This window comes from Gracilinanus agilis, chromosome 4 (genome assembly GCF_016433145.1).
Source record: "Gracilinanus agilis isolate LMUSP501 chromosome 4, AgileGrace, whole genome shotgun sequence".
Taxonomy (NCBI): Eukaryota; Metazoa; Chordata; class Mammalia; order Didelphimorphia; family Didelphidae; genus Gracilinanus; species Gracilinanus agilis.
In genome coordinates this window covers 347,617,875-347,642,251 of record NC_058133.1, presented here as the reverse complement: position 1 = coordinate 347,642,251, position 24,377 = coordinate 347,617,875, and positions in this window count along the sequence as shown.

Below are 24,377 nucleotides of genomic sequence, written 5' to 3'. Positions count from 1 at the left end.
TGAGGGCTACAAAAATGGAAAATACCTTCAAGGAACTTACAATCTAGTAAACTGAATAAACATCCATCAAAAAACAATTATTAGTACCTACTCTGTTCCAAGCACTGCACTAGACAGTAGAGATATAAAAACAAAAAGGGAATACCCCTGTTACTAATTTATATTTTATTCTGTATAAACAAAAAGTTGTTTTACATTGTATTTGATGTAAACAAACAGTAATAATTCAGATTTAAAAAGGCTTTAAGGTTACAAATTAATATGAAATACATCTTTAGAAAGGAACAAGTATTGCTGGAAAGAATAATGGAAAGAGTCATGGAAAAAGTTATACTTGCACTGAGTCTTAAAAGTAGGGGAAGATTTCAACATGTCAAAATATGGAAATAGTATATTCCAGGAATAGGGGAGGGGTACAGTGTGCAAGAGCTCAGGGAAAGAGGAGGAGGCAGGGCAAAATATGGAAGCAGGTGTTTTGGCTAGAGCTAGACTATATGTCAACAGGTAAGTCAATTAGTATTTGTTAAATGCCTATTATGTGCCAGGCATTGTACTAAACTTTGGGGATACAAAGGAAGACAAAGCAAAACAAAATAGTTCCACTTTCAAGAGCTCACAGTCTAATGGGGGAGACAACATGGAAACAAACATCCACCAACAAGATGTATACAGCATAATTTAGGGAGTAATTTCAGAGAGAAGACACCAAGATTAAGGAGGAGTCAAAATGGTTTCTTGCCAAAGAAATCCAGAGAAGCCAAGAAGCAGAGACTCCAAAGCATGAAGGACAGATAGCAAAAAACCATTTCAGTTGAGAGTTGGAGTATAAAGTATAAGGAACAGCAAGGAGACCAGTGTGCCACTCACTGCAATCTGAGTAGATGGAATACAGTAAAGTATAAAAAAATCTAGAAATATTGGAAAGGGCTAAGCTATGAAGGACTTCAAAAGGCAAACATATGATTTTATATTTGACACTGAAGATAATGAGGAGTTACTGGAGTTAATGAATATGGGAGAAGGAAACATATTAAGACATCCTTTAGAAAGATAAATTAAACAACTAAGTGGAAGATGAGTTGGATCAGGTTGAAATTTATAGGAGAAAAAAAAAAGGGCCAAAAGGCTATCTCAATAATCCAGGTATAAGATGATAAGAGTCTGTATTAGGGTAGTGACAATGTCAGAGGAGAGAAGAAGCATTTGAGAGATATTATGAAGGCAGGAAAAACAATACTTGGCTGTTATCCAACTGATTGGAAATGGAGGAACAAAAGTGAGAAATTGAGGATGACATCTAGGTTGAAACCCTGGGTGATTGGGAAAGGTACTCTTTAAAGTAATAGTGAAATTAGGAAGAAGAGAGGATTTAGAGGGAAAGATAATGGATTCAGCTTTGGATATATTGAGTTTAAGACATTTATGGGATATCATCCAGTTTGAATGGACAGTTGGAAATGCTACACTGAAGGTCAGGAGTGTGATTAGGCCTGGGCAAATAGATCTTAGACATCTGCAGAAATGATAATTGAAACCACTGGAGCTGATAAAATCACCAAGTGAAACAGTATAGGGAGAAAAGAGAAGAGGGTTCAGGATAAAGCCTTACAGTAGACCCACAGAAGACTCCAGATCTGAAGATCCAATGAAGGAGACACCGAAGAAACAGTCAAACAGCACAAGGAGAAATAGGAGAGAGAAAAGTTATAAAAACCTAGAAAATAGTGAATATCAAGAAAAGGCTACAAAGAGGTCAAAAGTTGTAGAGGCTAAGGGAAGAGACTTAATAAAATAAGGAAGGAAATATAAATTACCAATCAATTAATCAACTCATAAACATTTATTAAGACAAGTCAGAATTTGCAAGGGAGTATCAAAACAGGACTAGAGAGGAAGTAAGACTTGATTTCTGGTCCATGCTTAACATTTAGTAACTGTACCTAACATTTAGTTGACTCACTTCAGTTCTCTGGACTACAACTTTTCATCTCCCAAAAGAAAGAATTGGAATAGATGGCCTCAGTGTATCTTCTGCCTCCAAAAATATATGTTACACTATAGATTTTCATTTTAAAGCTCCTGGAGCCTTTTTTGGTACACTTAGATTGAGATTAATTTAAACTGAAAGTGAGTCATATTTCCAGGTTCTAAGTGAAAAGAAAGAGAATAAATTTAGATAATAGAATGAATTCCATCCTTGATTAAACAATTCAGGATTTTTAACTTCTAGGGGAATATCACACACACACACACACACACACACACACACACACACACACACACACCTCAGTATTATTATAGTTGATGAAATCTGGACCTAGATTCCAGAAGACTTCAATTCACATCTGGTGTCAGTCACTTACCAGCTATGTGATGTTGGGCAAATCATATGATCTCTCTCTGCCTCAGTTTCTTCTTCTATAAAACTTTGGCAATAATAGCAACCGCAACAACAAGTTCAATCGAAGGACGGTTCTCTTTGTAAAGATCAGTAAGTGATTTGTTAGATTTAGTTTTATGATGTTTCCAAAGGCTACAGAAACATCATTTCTTGAAACATTTAGTGACCTTATTTTTCAGTGTTTATGAAAAACAGCTACAAAAAAATCCATGAAAATAATTGTAGTTTGTGCCACTTTGGTTAAAGAGGATGATAAGTAGAAGCTTCCATGAAGAACCTAATAAGATTTTCCAAAAACAGTCAACATATGTTCTGATACTCAGTAACTTCTCTGTGAAGATAAACATAGAGAAGGATAGTTAAACAATATGCTGAAAACAGAGTTCAGGAGCAAAAAACATTCACTCTTTCTTCACAAACAGGTGCTGGACATGGCAAGTACCTAACAATATTAAACAAAAAAATGAAATTTGTTCTATTTTAACGGGAAAGAAACTGGTTTTTGGTGAAGGGCTCATTTCTGAATCATTTATCTGTGTAAAATCAGACCACTGACTTGTTAGGGCAAAAAAAAAATCAATACCAAAATAGAAGAGAAAATATTAAAAACAATAAAATACATCTGACATTTTCAATTCAATCTACTTGAAACAAGCTGGTGATAATGAAAAATGAAAAAAGAAAAATGACTATAAGGGAGATTTACATACTTTAAAATTGTGAACCAACTCAAGTAAACATGTTTTAATTGCCTATCAGATAGAAGTCTTTGTGTTTGGTGCTGGGACACAAAGATAAAAATGAGACTTGTATCATTCTAAAGTTGTCTGCTAAATTTTTCACATGAAAAATAAATGGTTGAAAAATACCTCTTGTAAAAACAATGAATTGTAGTTGTATAGTAAGCCATAAGGCTGGTCCATAAGTGTATATATACATATATATATATATATGTATGTATGCATATATGTGTACATACACGTCACTGGGCACTGAACATAGACAATGAGCTGGGCACACTATATTGTCTCCAGGAAATGATGCAATGTTATTAATAACCCCAAGATTTTTCCAGAGGTAAAAGTCCATCTTTTTAACATCAGTATCTTTCTAATGATGGTGTATGGTGACAAGTCATACAATAGTAATATTCAAGGAATTCAAGTTGTAGGTCACATAGAACAATGCGAAAGTATATAATGAACATGAAAAGGTTGTAACATATTACCAGTAAAGAATTTCGTAGGAGTCATAGGAGAAGTGGCATAAAGAACATCATCATAAAGGTATATGATTAGAAAAGATGAGCTATCTATATAATGAGCATGAAGTAAAATTGATGGATAACTCTTGTTCAGCTGTTATCCATGCAACATCAGGAAATTTCAAGGAAGTCCACAGCATATTTGTCTAGACATAGACCTCATCTGGAATATTTAGAAAGTCACATAGATAAGAGTTGCATAAGACAAGAAGACATAGATGTTTTGTGATCTCTAGTCCTGGATGGAGTATCCACATCATTAGAATCATGGATTCCCTTGAAATATCAAAATATTGGGAGCCAAGATGGAGGAGTAACTAGAGAGAGTGCCGTTTCACCATGAAAATCCTCTCCAACCAAGAGTAAAATATCACCACAAAATGAATATAGGAGTGAAGACATCAACAAAGAGATAGAGTGAAACAACCCTCAAAAGAGGAGAAACCCAAAAAAGTAGGCAGAGACCATTTGGGGAACTGAGGTGAGAGGGGAGTGGAGCTAGCAGTAGGCATAGCAGCAAGTGAAGAGCAAGCCAAGAGCAAGCCACATCCCCACACATCTGCTCTCATAGGTTCCAAGCTTAAGCCCTGTCTAGTAGGCAGACCCTGAGACTCTGCCAAGGCAAATAGTGGTCCAAGCCAACTCACAGCCCTTGAAATTTTAAACCTGTGGAGAAGTCCAGAGTCCCAGCCCTGGTTAATTTGGGCTAAAGGGGGCCAATCCATGTGTGCCTAAAACAAAGCCAGGAATCCCAGTCTGGGCTGGGGATGAGGACATAATCCATGGTTTGGGGTGAGGACATAGTTCTCATGGGGAGCCTCCCTGTGATCTTTTTGCCCAAAACTAAGGGTAGAGCTCAAGGACAGGGCAATCAAGGATGTGCCTGATTGAATCAGGAACACCTTGAGATAAAAAAAAAATTGAGCCTAAGCCTGGGGCCATAATTTGATCAGCATCTGACCTGATCAAGTACAGAGTGAGGTCAAAAGCTTACACCCAAGGCTGAGGAATGTCTTTAAGCTAGCAGCATCTCAAGAGTCAATTGAATCGGCAAAGGGAGGGGACTCTCAGAGGGCTCAACCCTCAGACCAACTGGTAGAATAGTAACAACCCTGAAAATAAGCTGAAAACAGCATCAAGGAAGGACTGAGGTTTAAGAGGGTACCCCAACTTCCCAGAAAACAGAGCCTACCTATAATTAAATAGGAAAAGTGAACAAACAACTAAAAAAGCAACTAACTCTAAAAAATTGTTATGGAAACAAAGAGCAAGGTACAGACACAGAAAGGGATAGCAGAAGCAAAGGAAATACACACAAAATCCAAAAGAAAAATATGGGATCGTCACAGAGTCTGGAAGAACTAAAGAAAGACTTCAAAAACCAATTAAGAAAAGCAGAGGAAAAGTGGGGAAGAGAAATGAAAGTGACACAAAAAGAAAGAAAAGTAATGCCAGAAGAAATGAAAGTAATGCAAGAAGAAATGGGCCAATTAAAAAAGGAGAATCAAAAACTGACAGAGGAAAACCAGGCCTTAAAAATCAGAGCTGACTAGATAGAAACTAATGATTCCATGAGAAACCAATAAACAATAAAGGAGAATCAAAGAAATGAAAAAACAGATAAAAACATGGAATATCTTGTTGAAAAAATAATTGACCTAGAAAATAGATCTAGTAGAGACAATCTAAGAATTATCAGACTACCTGAAAGCCATGATGATGAAAAAAAACTTGGATATAATATTAAAATAAATTAGCAAAGATAATTGCCCAGAGATTTTTGAACAAGAAAATAAAATTGAAATTGAAAGAATTCATAGATTGCCTCCAGAAAGAAATCCTCAACTGACAACTCCCAGGAATGTAATGCTAAATTCAAGAGCCATCAAGTCAAGAAAAAAGTACTTCAAACAGCCAGAAAGAAACCATTCAAATACCATGGAGCTGCAATCAGGATCACCGAGAACTTAGGGGATTCTACATTAAAGGATCATAAGGCATGGAATATGATATTCAGGAAGGCAAAAGATTTGGGTTTAAAACCTTGAGTCACCTATAGAGCAAAACTGAATATATTCTTTCAGGAGAAAAAAATGGTCATTCAGTAATATAGAAGATTTCTAAGCACTCCTGAGGAATAAGCCAGAACTAAATAAAAAATTTGAAGGCCAAATATAAGACACAAGAGAAGCCCAGAAAGGTAAATAAGAAAGAGAAAATTTAAGGGACTCATTTGTCTAAAAACATTTATATCTCTACATGGAAAAAGAATTTCTATAATTCTCAAAAATTACTCTCAGTAGTAGAGAAGATAGAAGGAATTAACTCAGAAAGAGGGTGGAGAAGTAAGCTAATTATGATAAAATGATGTATATGATGATATATAATGATATGATGCATATATAAATGTGATGATATGGAATGATATATATGCATTATATGATATGTATGCATATGAAGGACATGCAAAAAATCAATCAAGGACTAAAAGAGAAGGTTGCACTGAGATAAAAGGGAAGGGAGAGATAGAATCGGGTAACATCTACCTTAAAGAGGCAAGAAAAATCAATACAGAGATGAGAGGTTAACGGTATTGATGGGAAATGCTTAAACTTTACTCTTATTGTAACTGGCTCAGAAAAGAGTAGACTCAGTGGGTTATAGAATTCTATCACCCTACAGAGAAGAAGAAGGGGAACAAGATAAGAGAAGGGAGGGGATAATCGAAGGGAGGGGGAACTGGAGAGGTGATAAAAAGCAAAATACTCAAGAGGAGAAAGAGAGTGAAAGGAAATAGAGCAGGATCTAAAAGGGTAATACTATGTAGGGCAATACACATTTAATAATCATAATGCTAAATGTGAATGGGATGAACTCTCCCATTAAACAGAAGCAGATAGCAGAATGGATTAAAAATCAGAATCCTACTATATGTTGTTTACAAGAAATACATCTGTGGCAGGGTGACTCACACAGATTCAAGGTAAAAGGCTGGAGCATAATTTATTATGCATCATCCATAGTAAAAAAAAAAAGCAGGAGTAGCAATCATGATGCCCAACAAAGCCAAAGTAGAAATCGATCTGATTAAAAGAGATAAGGAAGGGAAATACATTTTGCTAAAAGTTACTATAAACAATAAAGTAATAGTGACACTAAACATTTATGCACCAAATGCTATGGCACCTAGATTTCTAAAGAAAAAACTGAGAAACTCAAAGAGGAAATAAATAGTGAGGCCATACTAGTGGGGGATCTCAACCTTCCCCTTTCAGAACTAGATAAAAGAACCAAAAAATAAATAAGAAAGAAGTAAAGAAGTAAGGGAAGTAAATGAAATGCTAGAAAAATTAGAGTTAATAGATATCTGTAGAAAACTGAACAGGGATAAAAAGGAATATACCTTCTTCTTAGCAGTACATGGTGCATATACAAAGAATGACCATGTACTAGGGCATAGAAATATTGCAAACAAATGAAGAAAAGCAGAGATAATAAATGCCAGTTTTTCATATCATAATGCAACAAAAATTATAATTAACAAGGGTCCATGGAAAGGCAAATTTAAAGTGAATTGCAAACTAAATAATTTAATTCTTCAAAACAGGTGGGTCAAAGAAGAAATCATAGAAACAACTACAGACTACATTAAAGTAAATGACAATGAGGAGACCTCATATCAAAAACTATGTGATACAGCCAAAGCAGTGCACAGGGGAAATTTTATGTCACTAAGTGTCTATACCAACAAAATAGAAAGGGCAGAGATCAATGAATTGAGCTATCAACTTTAAAAAAATAGAAAAAAAAAACAAACTAAAAATCTTCAGATAAAAACCAAATTGGAAATACTAAAAATTAAAGGAGAAATTAATCAAATTAAAAGTAAAAGAACTATTGAACTAATAAATAAAACTAATCACTGGCACTTTGAAAAAACAAATAAAATAGATAAAGAACTAGTTAATTTAATTTTAAAAAAGAATGAAGAGAATCAAATTAATAGTATCAAATATGAAAAGGGTGATCTCACCTCTAATGAAGAGGAAATTAAGGTAATTATTAAAAATTACTTTGCTCAATTATATAGCAATAAATATGAACATAATTGACTTTTCTACTAGCAGCAATACAATGACCCAGGACAATTCAGAGGAACTTATGAGGAAGAACGCTGTCTAAATACAGAGAAAGAACTATGGAAATGGAATGCATTAGAAAAATAAGTGATCATTCACGCAACATGATGGGTATATGATTGGGGTTTTGATGTTAAAGGACTGCACTACTGCATATATGAATAATACAGAAATAGACTTTTTTTTAACCCTTGTACTTCAGTGTATTGTCTCACAGGTGGAAGAGTGGTAAGGGTGGGCAATGGGGGTCAAGTGACTTGCCCAGGGTCACACAGCTGGGAAGTGGCTGAGGCCGGGTTTGAACCTAGGACCTCCTGTCTCTAGGCCTGACTCTCACTCCACTGAGCTACCCAGCTGCCCCCCAGAAATAGACTTTTAATAATGATACATATTTAACCCAATGGAACTGCTTGTTGGATTTGGGAGGGGGAAGAAAAAATATGTGTGTGTGTGTATCATGAATCATGTAACCATGGAAAAATATTCTAAATTTAAAAAGGGAAAAAAGGAAATATCAAAATATTAAAGTATGTATAATTCATGATTTGTGTTATATGTATTTATATTAAATATATAGACACTACATATACACATGTGTGAAATTTTGCCTCTCACATATGCCTTTATATACTATGTATATAAATGAACATATTCATATGTGTATATGCACATGTATATTTTTCCTCTGAGATGTTGTGATGGCATAGAGGACATAGACTCTGACTTTGAGAAAGCAATCCTCACCAAATGAAATGGGGGTGGACACAAAATGTGTGCCTTTTGTTTGAGAGAAAGCCTTGTCTAAATTTAGAATCATGTTGAAGTTGGCTGTGGGGTGATTCATTTTTTAGTTATAAGAACTTTTGAAGAGCATATGCTACAACATAGAAAGGTTGCAATCTGTGTTGGTAAAGGAAGTGCCCACACCAAAAAAATCATGGAACTTGGGAGTGTCTATAATGGAAGATTCTCTTCTTTCAGTCTCTAACCCCAAACTTATATATGTGCACATACACACACATATGCACAAGTTCATGCATGCAAATATGTAACATAAAACATTCTCAAAAACCAACAAATATGAGGTTTAATTAAGCCAAAAAGATTTAAAATATCAGTAAGCTCAAATCTCATTTTAGAACAAGATAATAAATATCTTTTAGCCATTTAAAATGACAAAATATGGATATGGTAAAAAAATAAGCATATAATTATACACATATATGTTTTATTATATATACATATATATAATTAGAGATCAAGCAAAAAGTAATATGGCACTTGAATTAACCTTTAGGGGTAAGTGGAAAGACCTCTATGTAGTAAGTCAGTTATTACTAGATATACTAGTGAGATCGATATAGCAATCTAAGAACCTCTCACTCTGATTTTTCTCTGTAATTCCTTAGGGTGATAAAGCATTAAAATGGATAAATGTGCATGTATATATGCATATATAAAATATATGTACACATATGTAAAATCATGGATAAAACAAAAATTCAGATTAAGATACATATGAGACATAAGTCACATGAAGGGTAACTGATTTTTAAAAATAGAAATTGGTTAAAAATTGACTAAAAACTGGATAGATTATTTCTTTATTTTTAAAAGTTGATGCACAACTTTTAATTATGAAATCTGGAATTTGTTTCAAATCTTGCCTCTGTACCTTTACTACCTATATGATTTTAAGTAATTCTCTCAGTCTCACATTTCTCATCTATACAATGAGAGAGTTGAACCAGATGATCCCTAAATTATCTTCAATTTCCTCTAGTAAGTAGATCAGGGAATACATCATAATATTTGAATTATCAATGTATCTTATGTTAATTCAAATTAACATAAATGCAATGTTGTATAGTGGAAAGACAATAGTCAAAGAACCTGAGTTTGGATCCTGGCTTGGACATGTGTTACATTAGCCAATTCAATTTCCTTAATCCTACTTTTAGTATTCAATATTCCTTTTAATTGCTTTTCAGTGTTTTGAATAATCTTAAAATGAGATATCAAGATGCATTTGTCTGTTTACAAAATTTTAAATTATACTTTGCTTTCAGTGTTGGCAAGAATCATCCCTTTAGTATTTGTAGCACATTTCCCAGGCACATGTTTAATGCATGGTTTATTCAGTAGGTCTGTGATTGTCTTATTTTGTTCCACCCATGAAATTTTAACCCAGCATTATAAGAACTCCACATCATAATTAAAACCAGTCACTGAAAATTTCTCATTCTTATAAGCAGTCATTCCACAAAACCACTTTAAATAATTTTGTTTTGTTGTGGTCATGTAAAAAAAAGTTTCCAAAGAAAGTCAGCTTTGAAGTTTCCAGAGACTATAGAGCTGAAAGGGAAGAAACCTTGTAAATCAGCTACTCTCCTTCTCACTGCAGGGGTCAGGAAATTGTAGTCCAGAGATTTCATACAAGTAGCAGATAGAAAATCCAGGATTCAAATCCAAGTCTTCTGATTCTAAATTTAATATTCTTTCCACTATGCCACATTGCCCAGAGACTTATTTATTAAGATCACACAAAAAAGACTTAAAGCCAAGTTCAAATTTCATCTTTAAAAGTTGTGTGTAATTTTTTTTAAATCAGAAAATAATGCATCAATTTTTAAATCAATAGATAAAAGCCCTTCAAATGATGTGTCCTGGGGGCAGGTAAGTGGCTTAGTAGATACAGAGCCAGGTCTAGAGACAGGAGGTCTTGGGTTCAAATTTGACCTCTTAATTCTAATTGCCTAGCCCTCACTGCTCTTCTACCATGGAACCAGATCTTAGTATTGATTCTAAGATGAAAAGTAAGAATTTTTTAATGTGTGCTGCATATAAATTGATATACATAAATATTCACGTTAAATTAGCTAACTTAAAGATAGTACAAAGTACTAAATACAAAGTACAAAACATGTCATTGATAAATTAAACATTACTCACAATGTCTTCCATAATCTTTCCAAAATCTCAGGATGACCATGAGATGCATGGTACCCTAGTGGTATGTAATGTTTTATCACTATGACCCTAGGAAATTATAGACAAATCAGAGAAAGAAGTTCTTGGATTGCTCTATCCACCTTACCAGCATCCTCAGTTGCAACTGAATTGAATTGGCTTGTCCCATGGAGACCCTTCCACCCTCCTCAAGGGATGATTCAGGTGCCTTGTTGCTTTTTACCTGATCTCCAGTCAGTTCTTTATATTCTCCCATACTTCTCTACAATTTCTGTTATCCCATTCAAAAGTTCAAATTATTTGGACTTCCTGGCTTGATTTTTATTTTCATTTAACATTCCATTAATGTTTATAGCAAGTATATAATTTCAAAGGATCACAAGCCATTATCCTATTTTCTTTACATTAGCTACCTTTGGCATCCAAGGGGTCCAAGGAGAAATGAATATGTTCATCCAGTAACATCTTTTTTATTAGTTATAGCTTCACTTTTTTTAGAATTATCTATACAGAATCTTTAGATTTTAAACAGATTCATTTAAATCCTACTACCTAAATTCGAGCTTCTATAAAATATGCTATACATAGTCTATCAAAGAGTACTCTGATATTGCTTCATTGATCTGACTCTTTAGAATCTTAGTCTCTGAGGCAGGGAGGTGGCTGAGTGGATAAAGCACTAACCTAGATACAGAAAGTTCTGGGTTCAAATGTGACCTCAGACACTTCTTAGCTATGTGACCCTCAACAAGTCACTTAACACCAATTGCCTAGCCCTTACCACTCTTTTGCCTTGGAACCAACACTTAGTGTCAATTCTAAGACAAAAGGTAAAGGCTTATTTTTTTTAAAGAATCTTACCCTCTACTAAAGACCACCAAATCCCCTAGGGTACCTATTAGCTTTTGTTTAACTTTAGCATCATCTTCAATTTATTAGGCAATAATTAGAAATCCTTTCATTTTAACATTTCAAGGTCACATGAGAAATAGAATGAAAGGCATATTTTCCGATCCCCATGACCTCTCAAACCTCTTCAAAAGCTACACCAAAGATTAAGAACTTCAGCTGTCTCCATGGTCCAAGACATTTAGAGTCTAAAATAAAGTTAAAAAATAAAATCTAGTAACTGATATGTATTAACCTTGAGCTCACTCAGCACTCTTCTTCCACTTCCTATCCTAGCAGGCCCAAGAACACAATGTAAACTTACAACAAAACCCATCCTCATACCTCCTGCCCTCTTCCCATTTTGGAGAGGACCTTGGCTCCAAGCTGTAGAAATATGCCCCAGCTGTGGCAAATAATTATCTAGGACCAAAAGCCAGTTGATGATCACAACCTATAATGTGACAGCAGCAAAGCTCTAAAGTACCAGAGCCAAGCCAGAAAACTCTATAGTTCCAGAAGAGTGTAAAGTCAAGCCAACAGCCCCAAAATACCAGTAGAGCTTGGGGCCATGGTTGACAATTCAATAAAAGCACCAGTGATACAAAGCTCTGAACCAGCAGTGCCAAGCCACAGAACTAAGGAATAAAGGAAGTAGAACAAGGCACTAGGGTAAAACACTATCTTGGGCAGTGTGAGGGAAGTATATGAGAGGTTGTGCAGCACAGCATGTAGCCAGTTCTAATCATACAAAGTTTATCTGGGACAGAGACTAAAAGCTGGTGAATGGTGAATTGTTCAGCAAAAGGAGGAGGCTAAGGTATTTTGAGATACAGTTCCAAAGGGAACCATAATTAGAGAAGAGAGAGTTAAAAAAAAATGTGAGTGATGGGGAAAAGTAGAATGGAATGGGAAAAAATGTTGATATTACCAAAGATCTAGAAGGAGAAAACTCAAAGACCTTAAACAAAAACAGATAATCTGAGAAAAAGTAAAAACAGAAGGATATATGGCCTTCAGATTAAACAATCAAATTCAGGCATCAATAAATAAGTAATAAAAAAACAAAGGAAAATTTTCAAACACTTGATAAGACAGAGGACCCTGTGGAATTTGAGAACATGTGTAATCAAGAAATAATAGGGCTATTGAGGCTTATATTAGAGGGCAGGGTAGTACCAGCTGAGTCTTCTATGCAGGGAGACTATAACTTCAGTATAGGTTGATTTGGGTCAGCCAGGGTTGTGTGAGCCTGGCCTGCGATGTTTCCAGCCAGTCTCCCTGTTGTCTGTAAGCTCCCTTAAGGTGAGGAGTGAGGAACCCCTCCCTGCTGGTAAGAAACTGAAAGACCAAGCAAGATGGATGCCTGGTCTAGCCCCTCAGGAAACTAGTGATAATTATCTTCCTTCTTCCCAGTCTCTGGCCCTAATTGGTGATATAAATGAAACACTGAAGCTATCTGAATGAGGCCAAGGGGTTTATTAAATGCAAGGGTAAGCTGAGGGAAGAGGGTTAAGGTCTAGGAAACTGTTGCTAAGGGTTAAGACCAGTGCTGGCAGAGGGTCTCAGAAGGTAGGGTCAGGCTGAGGGAACAAGCCCCTCAGCCAGGGATAAATTCCACTGCCCTGATATAGAGTGGTCTAGCAGGTTAACAAATGAGGGTAATGGCTTGGTTTAGGGTGTCCCTGCCTGCCTAAGTAAACTAATTTCCATGTTCTACCTCCCTTCTTCCTAGGGCCCAAGGAGGGATCCAAGGGAATAGCTGAATGTCTGGGTCAGGTCAAGGAAATCAGACTCCCACACTTGGTACGCCTGAGATATTTATAGTCCCAGCTCCAATGATTTGGACTGGCTGGGTCAACATTCTGTCTCCCTAACTGCCAAGATTGCTTCTGGTGATTTTGCAAATGCAAGATATTCTTGCAGCAATCCTGCATTACACATGGAATCACAATTTGCTGTTCCTGAGAGGTTCAAAAGAGAAATAAGAATTATATATGTCCTATGCAGCAAAAATAATGGGCAAAATAGGAAAAAAACTGGAATCTACAATGGCAAGTTACTTCAAAGAAATAAGAAATAACAATAGAGTGGGAATGCAAATGTACATAAGTGAAAGGACAGTCTAAAAGAAGATAAGCAATAAAATGACATTAAAAGAAAATATCCTCACAATGCAAGCAAAGCATACTAATCTCAGATAGGATGCAGAGACAACCTAAGGATCATAGTTCTCCAAAAAGATTATGATAGGACAAAAAAAAACTCCATCCATCAAAATGAATGAACTAAAAGAAAGAATTGATCAGAACTTTTCAACATAGAAAATGAAATTCCATTTGAAAGAATTCACAGATAATCTCAGAAAAAAACAAAGATTACAAATTCAAAGACCTATATTAGTTGAATTGAACAATATGACAATTGTTCAGAAATAAGAAGTTCTACAAGTAAATAGGAGACTTTTAAATACAAAGGAAAAGACATTTGAAGAATGCAAAACTATTCTTCACCTATAGAAAAATATAGGAGGGAATGGAATAATGTGTCCCAGAAAGTAATAGAGCTCAGAATGCAGTCCATGGTGAACTACCCTTTCATTTTAATATCTTTTCCAGTCTTTTTTCCATTATTTTGTAAAACTCCCAACTAATACAAAGTTATTTTTCTGGCAAGTCTGACTTTTTTTAGGCCTCTCAACTTAGCCCTATTTCTTTTTTCTATAGAGTTAGAAATTACTTGTTCAAGTCATTCTATTCCACAGACACTGGCATTTTTAAAGGAAAGCAATAGAAAGCAAATTTAAATAAAATAAACATGTAGTTTTAGATATCATTTATCCTCACCATATTTGTCTCCAATTTTTGAGTACTTATCATTGATCTGTATCTGTGATTTCCCTGATATATGGAATTCTGAGTAAGGAAATTCCCTCTACCAACTATTTTTAAATTTACCATACTAGAATGTTATTCAACTTACTATTTCCCAGACACTTATTGCCCAGGATCACACAGCCAGTATGTGTCAGAGGTAAGTCTTGAACCCAAGTTATCCTAACTTTTAAGCCTGTTCTATTACTAGTTAGTACCTCTTCAGTCTGTATTAGTAGTCTTCAATATTTTGCCAAATTGGTACTACTATAGACCATCTTCAGCATCTTCCACATAACTAGAGAACTCTTTGAAAAGAAAAAGAACATTGTTATATACTAAAAAGCAAATTACTCAAAATTTGCATATTTTAAAAGCACTGACCAGGAGAAATTATATTTTTGTTAATAGTAATTTAGCAAACTCCTAGCCCATAAAAATATAAGGTAACAAAAGGATAACAAACAAACATGGGAAGATAGTCTTTGGGATTGAAGAATAAATTGGCAAAGATAAATCATGCTTACTTACTCTTTCTCAAGATTCCCACCTTCTCTTATTCCATTCAAAGAGTAGTGCCTCAGAGTATAAAGAAAGCTTTGAAGTTTCAGTATGTGAGATCCACTACCCCTATGTGCTTCCGGCTGCTTACTTTTCCCCTTCATATAAGCAAGCTTCCTAGACAAATCTCTGCAGCTATGAGCCACAGATCCCAGAACCTTCTCTTTACAAATGGGAAGTTCAGTGCCATGTGGAACAAAATGTAAACTCTTTGATGACAAGAATTCTAGGGCATCGACCTAATCACTCCCACTTACTCTTAGTGAACTATGCCACCCATGAAGACTGTAAGGGACACAGAAAGAATTACTGGATTTTGAAGAGAGATTCTCATCTCTAGGGGCCTGGGGACTGGGATACAGACACGATTCAGAGCTCCAATTTGTTACCAGTTCCAGGAAAAACTACTCATAGGTTTATGGAGTGGAAGGCCATAGATTTAGACTATTATTATTGTTATGCTCTGTACTTCTTGTATTGTATTTTGGAGTCTTTGATATTTAAACTCACTAGCTAGAGAAAAAAGAAATCATTACTGCACTTATTATTTTGACAGAATGACTCAAAAGATTTCAACTTCCCTGTTGTTTCTTCTTTTAGTGGGAAATGGAGATAAATGAAGTCCTTATAATCGTGTAACTTTTATCATCCCTTTTATTATTATAGAGGAAAGAACTGAAACTCAGAGACAGTATAGCATGGTGGAAGATTCTGGAATCAAGTGATACCTGCCTTCCATGTTTGCTCTGTAGTAATAAGCAACTCTCTTAATGTTTTTTCTAGGTAAAAATGTAGTTGAGAATATTTATAATGCCTACTCCACAGGGTTGTCATGATGATTAAGTGAAGTAGCATATATAAACTGTTTTGGAAACCTTCAAATGCTATATAAATATCACCCATTATTATTTAAGTCACTTGCCTAAACTAACATAATTAGTAAGGATAAATTCCAAGACTTAGTTCTAGTACTTTTCACTACAGAAACAGCTTCTTTTCATACACAATACTACCTTAGCTAAAAGAACAATCCAAGTGGTTCCAATATTTCAGTCAACTTGGGGGAGGGGGCACGAAATGGAGTACTATTTTTGTTCAAACTAATATGTCATTAGCATGGGCCTACATTACTCTTTCAAATATCCTCTGCCATCCTGGAAACAATATTTTAGTATTCTTTTCATAAATATCAAGTCGATTTTCAGCAACATATTTTACTCCCATGCATTATGGTTTATTTGTCCTTGAATAGAATAAGAAGTATAACCTGCAAATCCAATTAGGTCAGCTTCCATTTATGCTAAATCATTTGCTCTTGTAGTATCTGATGCCTTATAAAGCAATTCAAGTATTAGTGGCCTTTACTAATCATTTTCTTTTCAGAGTTAAACTGAGAAACGACTCCTTTTTTGTTGCCAGCATTAAGGGAGGAAAAAATAGAGCTTTGCTTCACTCCTAATGTGAAAATACTTACTTAAGGAGGCTGCAAAGTCAGTACAACAGTAATCTTAGGTCACTATATCAGGGACAGTTGTCATTAATATTATCATTCTCATTCTTGCATTATCTCACATGAATTCAAAGCTTCCACCAGAAACAGTAACTCTCTCCCCCTACTTTAAAAAAGCTACTAGGTTCAAAAATTATTTCCTACACCTTAAAGTTTTCATAGGCTATTTCAAAGCCATTGGCATTTTATTTACCATTACTAGATGCCAAAAGCACACTGCTAACAATGACTCTTCAAAATATTGCCAATAAACTATAAAATGAATAGGGTGCCAAATCCAACAACAATGACTCTAACATCTTACACCTAAGTTGATTGATACTCCTCCCCAAAATTCCAAAGCGCCTTGGCTTGACAAAGACAGAAATGATCTATATCAAGGAACTCAGATTTAATCATAAGACATCATTAGAGAGGGAGAAAGAGAGACAGAGAATATATAAACATCTATTATATATATATATATATATAGTATAAAAGATATTCAAACAAGAATTTTTAAGACAAACATTGATCCATACTGACTCTTAACTTGTCTAGCCAAAAGTTATAGGATATTCCACAAGGATACAGGCATAATCCAAATAATCATTAAAAAACTTGAAATCTTCTCAATTTTTACCAAAAACTGTTGTCGTAAAAGGCAATCAAAGCACTTAAGGAAAACCAAATAGAAAAACATTTTTGTTAAGCAATACATTAAGTCAAAATTTTGATCTTGGCAAGTCAGCGTTGTGTGAAAATAAATGCTTAATTCAAGTAATTCAATTATCTATCAGCTCTTAAATCTAACAAAAAAACCACAAATATTTAAAAAAAGATTCATGGGGCAGCTAGGTGGCTCAGTGAATAGAAAGCCAGGTCTGAAAAATGGGTTCAAACTTGGCCTCAGACCAAATAGCTGTGTGATCCTGGGACAGTCACTTTACTCCTATTGCCTAGACTTTACTGTTCTTCTGTCTTAGAACCAATTCTAAGATAGAAGATAAGTGCTTTTACAAAAGCATTCAGCATTACCATTAGAATGAGTTTCTAAGAACTAGCTGAAGGATAGAGTAGCTAGGTAGCAAAGAAGATAGAATTCTGGGCCTGGACTTAGGAAAATTCATCTTCCTGAGTTCCATTCTGGCCTAAGACATGTACTATCTATGTGACCCTGGGAAAGTTTGCCTTCGTTTTGTCATCTGTAAAATGAGCTAGAGAAGGAAATGGCAAACCATTCTAGAATCTTTGCCAAGAAAACCCCAAATGGGGTCACAAAGTGCTAGAAACAACTAACAACAAAAAAGGAACTCTCCATTGATAATTCCTAAAATGATATTAAGATTCAGAATATCTAGTTTTTGAAAGAAATCCATCCCAGCAATCTGAACATGAGCTAAGTCTCTTATTTTACCTATATTGAAAGATGCTTTTTTCGTAATTTTCTTTTCAGGGCTAAACCAAGAGCCTACTCTGTTTTATTGCCAGCTGTAGAGGACGGGAACTTACCCCTGTCCATGGTTCTGACAGCTGGCTAATCTGTGAAGCAGGCAACAATTACAGTACTGAAGCAGCTGAACCTCTGAAATTTCAGTTACTTGCTAAAGGTAAACAGAAATTGAGTTGGAGTCGCTGAAGATAGCAGAGGTGAGCAGCATAGGAAAAGTCAAGAATCATGGCAGAGATGTTCATAATATAAAAAACAACATTGGTCCCCTGTCTTTTACAATTTATCTAACTATGCTTCAGCATAATGGATCATTTTCAAAGGTTTCTGCTGTGGGAACATTTTTGGAGAAAAAATGTATAACTCAATGCCCCAAAGAACTGTATTCCATAAGGTCTAATGACCTATTCTTTCAACCTTTGAATTCTATATATCTTGCCCCCAAGAATAAGACAAATATTGTCGAATCATGGTAGGGTTGTCATGTTTTCTGTGTATCCACAAGATCAAGACCCTTTCTTAGAGCTTATGTACTTCACATTTCTATGTACTTTTGGGAATTAGTTAATCAGATCTACTCCTATATAAATTGGCTCACTAGATGAAAAATGACCCTGGAAAATTGCTCAGACTCTTGCCTAAGGCAAAACTTTTTTCAAACCTTCTTGATTCATCAGTAGAGGAAATATTGTTCATCCTTCATTTTCAAAGAGAAGCAATGAATTCATAGGGATGATGTCTTGCACAAAAATTGGAATTAATTGAGGCAGAGTTGCATGGAGTCATTGGCCTCTTCCAGAGTCATTAAAACCCTTTGGCAGGGGGGCAGCTGGGTAGCTCAGTGGATTGAGAGCCAGGTCTGGAGATGGGAGGTCCTAGGTTCAAAGCCGGCCTCAGACACTTCCCAGATGTGTGACCCTGGGCAGGTCACTTGACTCCTATTGCCCACCCTTGCCACTTTTCCACATGGGAGCCAATGCACAGAAGTTAAGGGTTTAAAAAATAAAATAAAAAACCCTTTGGCAGGATGAAAGTCAAGATTAGTGATGATGACCCAGGATGCAGTGGATGATTTTGATGTCTCAGATGTCTGATGAAGTTCTAAGCACTACACAGCTCCTGCTTTGGCTCTCCTCATGGCCACTGAAATAAATTCTCATCTACTGATTCCATAGGGGGAAGTCTTCACATGCTCAGAGTAGAGCTCCTCCCTAACTCACTGATGTGTTTGAAATCTATTGGTTACTCTCAACCTGGTTTAGCCTGTCTGCCAAAATAGTTTTACCAAAGAGTGGCCATTACACATGCTATGACTTCTTGGAGCCACAGGTGAGAACTAAGTAGTAGGTAGGCACCAAAGGAGAAAAGCAGCCCTGAAAAGAGTTCAACCAGCCCTCACACCAGAGCTGCTAGTTCTAAAGGAAGTATAACAGAACATTAGTCACTACACAGTGAAACATCTTGCTTCTATAGGACAGGCTTTTCTAATGGTAGATGTAGGTAAGACCAAAGAAAGAAAATGAAAAAGAATGTTTCATGCATGAAATCATGGATTGGCTAACATGTAGACAGTTATTAACATAAGTGCATTCTACTAAGGCATTGATTCACTGAAAGATTACACTTGGATCTCCACTGGAAAAAAAGACACAGTTAATCATAGCCACAAAGGAAAACACAATTCTCCTAGATCCATCAGAATAGGGAATACAGATAAATGAGGCTATGGAAAAGATCTGATCAAAACATCATCAAAGCAAAAGGAGTCAGTTTTAGACTTTCCCAGACTTTCTAGATCTGCAATTCCTTTGAGAGCTCACTAGTCATATTGGTGCTTCTTCAATGAAATAGAAAAGTGTGTGTATGAGGATATAACAACAAAGTTTTCACTTCCTACTGAATTTTTAGAATCCACTGAATGGAGATTATTAGAAGGGTGAGAGAATTGTCAGGGCCCAATTAGAGGGAAGAACGAATTTCATGAAGTGTCACATTATTTGAAATCACATTGATTATGACCACTGGACTAGAATTAGTTACCATATTTTACATAATTATAATTTCAAATACTGTGAATTTGAATTCAGGGGACTACTTCATAGCATTCACTATTTGCACTAATCAGGACTCAGCTTTTTTTGGAACTCCTTGAGGAAGGTGGGTTTTAAAATTTTTGTTTTTGTTTCTGTGTGTGTGCATGTGTGTGGTGGTTTTGTTTTGTTTTGTTCTTTAGCTATTTCAAGTACATGCAGATTCCTCAACTCTGATTATTTAGATTGTAGATAACATCTAGTTGGTGTTGCACATATTGTCTAAAATCTTAGGATAATAAAGGCAAAAAAGAGCAAGAAGAAATGAAAATTAAGTTCATGAGAGAACAGAGAGAAAAGGGAAAAAGAAAGAGAAGACGAGTCATATAGTTTATACAGCTCAAAGCAAAGGCAATTACTGAAATGGCATAATATTAATAATAGTTAACAAAGCCTCCACCCCACCCACCAATAAATCTAGATCCTGATGCCATCATCCATTATGTTGGCTAAACCTCCTGCTTCAAATTATTTATAAATTTGATAGGTTTGTAAGTATGTCATCTATGCTGTCATACAAATCACAAAAATATTGCTCAAAACACGGTCCGACATCTCTCAAAGGAACTCTATTAGTAATTTTCTTCCAAGTTGACATTGACCCAATAATGACTTCTCATATAATCATTCACCCAAATCAAAATCACCTAATTATTGTCTAAGAACCTACATTTCTTCTCCTCGTCCTCAAGGATCATATGAAAGACTGTCAGATGCAGTGCTTAAATCTAAATGAACTTTGTCTATTACATTCTCCTAAACTACCAGGCTAGTAGCCTTTAAAAAAACAGAAAAGAAAAGAAAGTGAGGTTAGTTGAGTATAACCTGCCCTTTTTAAAGTAAATTTATTTTTTAATTGACAAACTTTTTTTACCCTCTGACCCTTCCCTCACTTAAAAAAAAACCTTGTAACAAATATGCATAGTATTAAGCTAGGTGGCTCTTTGCAGTGAGCAACTCTATTTCTAAATGCTTAAAGATGATCTTTTTAATAATACATTCCAGACATTTCCTAAAATTAAAAATTGTATTCACAGTTTATAGTCCAAAAAAATCACCCATTGTCTGCTTTTCTGAACATGGAATATTTGCCCTTCTCTAAGTATATACACCTCTTCATTTCTCCATCATTCAAAACCCACTAACAATGACTCAACAGTCACAGCTGCTATTCCTTCAAATTCCTTGAACCAAAGTTCACTGAGGCCTGCTCATTTGAACTCTTTCAGAAATGAAAGATGATGTTGAGTTTAAACTCTCTTGTGGCCATTTTTGTTCTCTGATTCACAATTCAAAAATCATTGTTCTCATTTAAGAAAAGAGAAGCATGATTCGAGTTGATCAGTTAAATAATTCTTTTCTCCTCACTGTCATCTGTTATCATTTTTCTAATTGCCTCTCTGTCTCTCTTGCAAATAGGTCTCATAACAAGTTCTTGTAATTAACTCTTGCAGTGTCTAGGCTGGGCCTGACTCAGGCCAGTCCCTTTGTGTCTTAGGTTTGATATTCCAATATGAGATACTTGCATGTTATTCAACAGTTTATAAAGGAAGATGTATTTAAACATAGCAAAACAATATTCAACAAGGATAGGAACTGGGGATACCTCAACTCAATTCTCTGTACCTATGTGCATCATTATCCATTAGCCGAACCTCCAAGATGCACCATACCTCCTTTAACATTATTATAGCTGCCTTGTACTCAAACCATTCTGAGACCTGAGTCCTCTGAACCAATCAAATTTCCAGGAAGATCTCGGGACCTTCAAAAGAAAAGCTGTCCTAGGCAGTATGGGAGAAACCGTTAAGATATTGCTATTGTTGGGGGCAGCTGGGTAGCTCAGTGGATTGAGAGCCAGGCCTAGAGATGGGAGGTCCTAGGTTCAAATCTGGCCTTAGACACTTCCCAGCAGGGCAATTCACTAAATCTCCATTGCCTACTCTTACCACTCTTCTGACTTGGAGCCAATACACAGTATTGACTCCAAGATGGAAGGTAAGGGTTTAAAAAAAAGATATTGCTATTGCCACACATGGCAAACTATTTGTCATGGCTGTTCACCTTGCAGATGTTCAAATACTGTGGCTATGGGAGTTTCAATCATGAAAAGTTTCCAAGTGAGAATTATTTTCTTTTTTAGGAGCTACCCAACATTTCAAAGGCACTAGTTCATTCCATTGGTTTTAACTGTAACTGTCAAACCCTAATGCAAACCGAATCTTAATTAAGTGGAAACTTAATTAATGTGGAAACTTAATATTAATCTGTATCTCTTTCTTGTACCTCAAGACAACCTTTAAATTTTAAAAAGAGAAAAAATTTTGATTTTAAGACTGAAATCATGAACTTGTTTCTTCCCCTATGCAGAAGCAGATAACTCCTCCAATCAGTCTTGGGAAAGGGATATCTAGAAAAGTATAAATTGGTGAAAGGGGAAGAAATTGCTCTCTTTATTTTGAATCCCATCATGGCTTCACTGTATACCTGGTTTTTTTTTTAATATATATCAAAATCTGTATTGCAGCGTTACACTTATTGTGGCACACTATTGGCTGATAGAATGAAAGGTGACCAACCACAGCCCTATGTTCTGTATACTGGGCATTAATTGACTCAGTAACTGTAGGTTAATAAAAGAGTGCAGGAAAGGTTTATAGGAGAGTGAGAAGGGTTTATAAAGCCTTAAAAATATATATAAATATTTATGGTAAAGAACGCTACCCACATTCAGAGGAAGGACTGCAGGAGAGGAAACATATAAGAAAAACAACTGCTTGAATGCATGGGTTGAGGTGGACATATTGGGGATGTAGACTTGAAACTACCACACCAATGCAAATACCAACAATTTGGAAATAGGTCTTGATCAATGACACATGATAAAACCAGTGGAAATGTGTGTCAGCCATGGGTGTGGGGGGGGAGAGTGCGGGGGGTGAAGGGGAAAGTAGGAGCATGAATCAGTTAACCATGTTAAAATGATTATTAATAAATGTTTAAAAAATTAAAATATATATATATATATGTATATACATAAATAATAAAATAAATATAATGCCTTCCCTACTTTGTGGATTTTTACCTATCGTGGGTGTCACTGGAATGTAACTCCTGTGATAGGTGAGGGATCACTGTATAGGAAATGTTCTATATCCATAGGTTTCCACCTCCACAAATAAGGAAAGAAGATACATTTTTTCATCTCATTTTAATTGCACAAATTCAGCTTGGATAAAAACTAGCAAGATTGTATCTACTTTTTTTCCTTCTTTTTTCTCTTGTTACACTCCAGAACCAATTTGTGCTCCCTTAGATGTAGTATTCCTTAATGGTTTCTAATGCTACTCAGGCTGCAAGAATTTTAAGGTTTACCTGCTAACTCTGGGCCACTTCTAAGTCCAGGATGCCACAGAATCTCAATTAGAAGGGAACCATGAAGTTACCTACCTCTGAGTTCTGGAGAATCTGATTTTGTAAGAAGTCCTGGCAAAGGAATGTAAGATTAAGTTCTAGGAACAAATGAGGTCACATTTTAAGTACATGAAAATTTGGGAACTGGGGAAATTGAAGCATATCTTAGGTGTTTGCTATGTCCTAGGTACTATGCTAAGTGCTAGGGTATAAATACAAAAGCAAAAGTGTGTCTGTCCTTAAGGCATTTATATTCATCTTTCCTCTATAATTCTAATTGCTTAGAATTTTTTTGTTTTTAATTTTTTCCTTCTATCACATAAAAAAACAATTTTAACCTTCATTTTTTTAAAGTCTGAGTCAAATTTTCACCCTAATTTCCTCCCTCCTCTCTGAGATAGCAAGCAGTGGACTACCCAGGAGAGGTCTCTGATAAGATGGGAGAAACTTCTTAAAGATAAAAGGAATACCTAAGATTTTATTGTATACCAATTTTATCTAAACTGGGATCATTAAGTACTTTGAAGTCTATTGTTCAGTTTAGAGGTGAGGTCAGTCTGTGACTTCCCCCAAGACAAGTTCCTAAGGGAGAGGGGCAAACTTGTAGGTTTCAAAAATACAGTAGACAGTTGGGTCTGGGGATGCTCAATATGGTGGAAGAAATATACTAGGGGGCAGCTGGGTAGCTCAGTGGAGTGAGAGTCAGGCCTAGAGTCAGGAGGTCCTAGGTTCAAATCCGGCCTCAGCCACTTCCCAGCTGTGTGACCCTGGGCAAGTCACTTGACCCCCATTGCCCACCCTTACCACTCTTCCACCTATGAGACAATACACCGAAGTA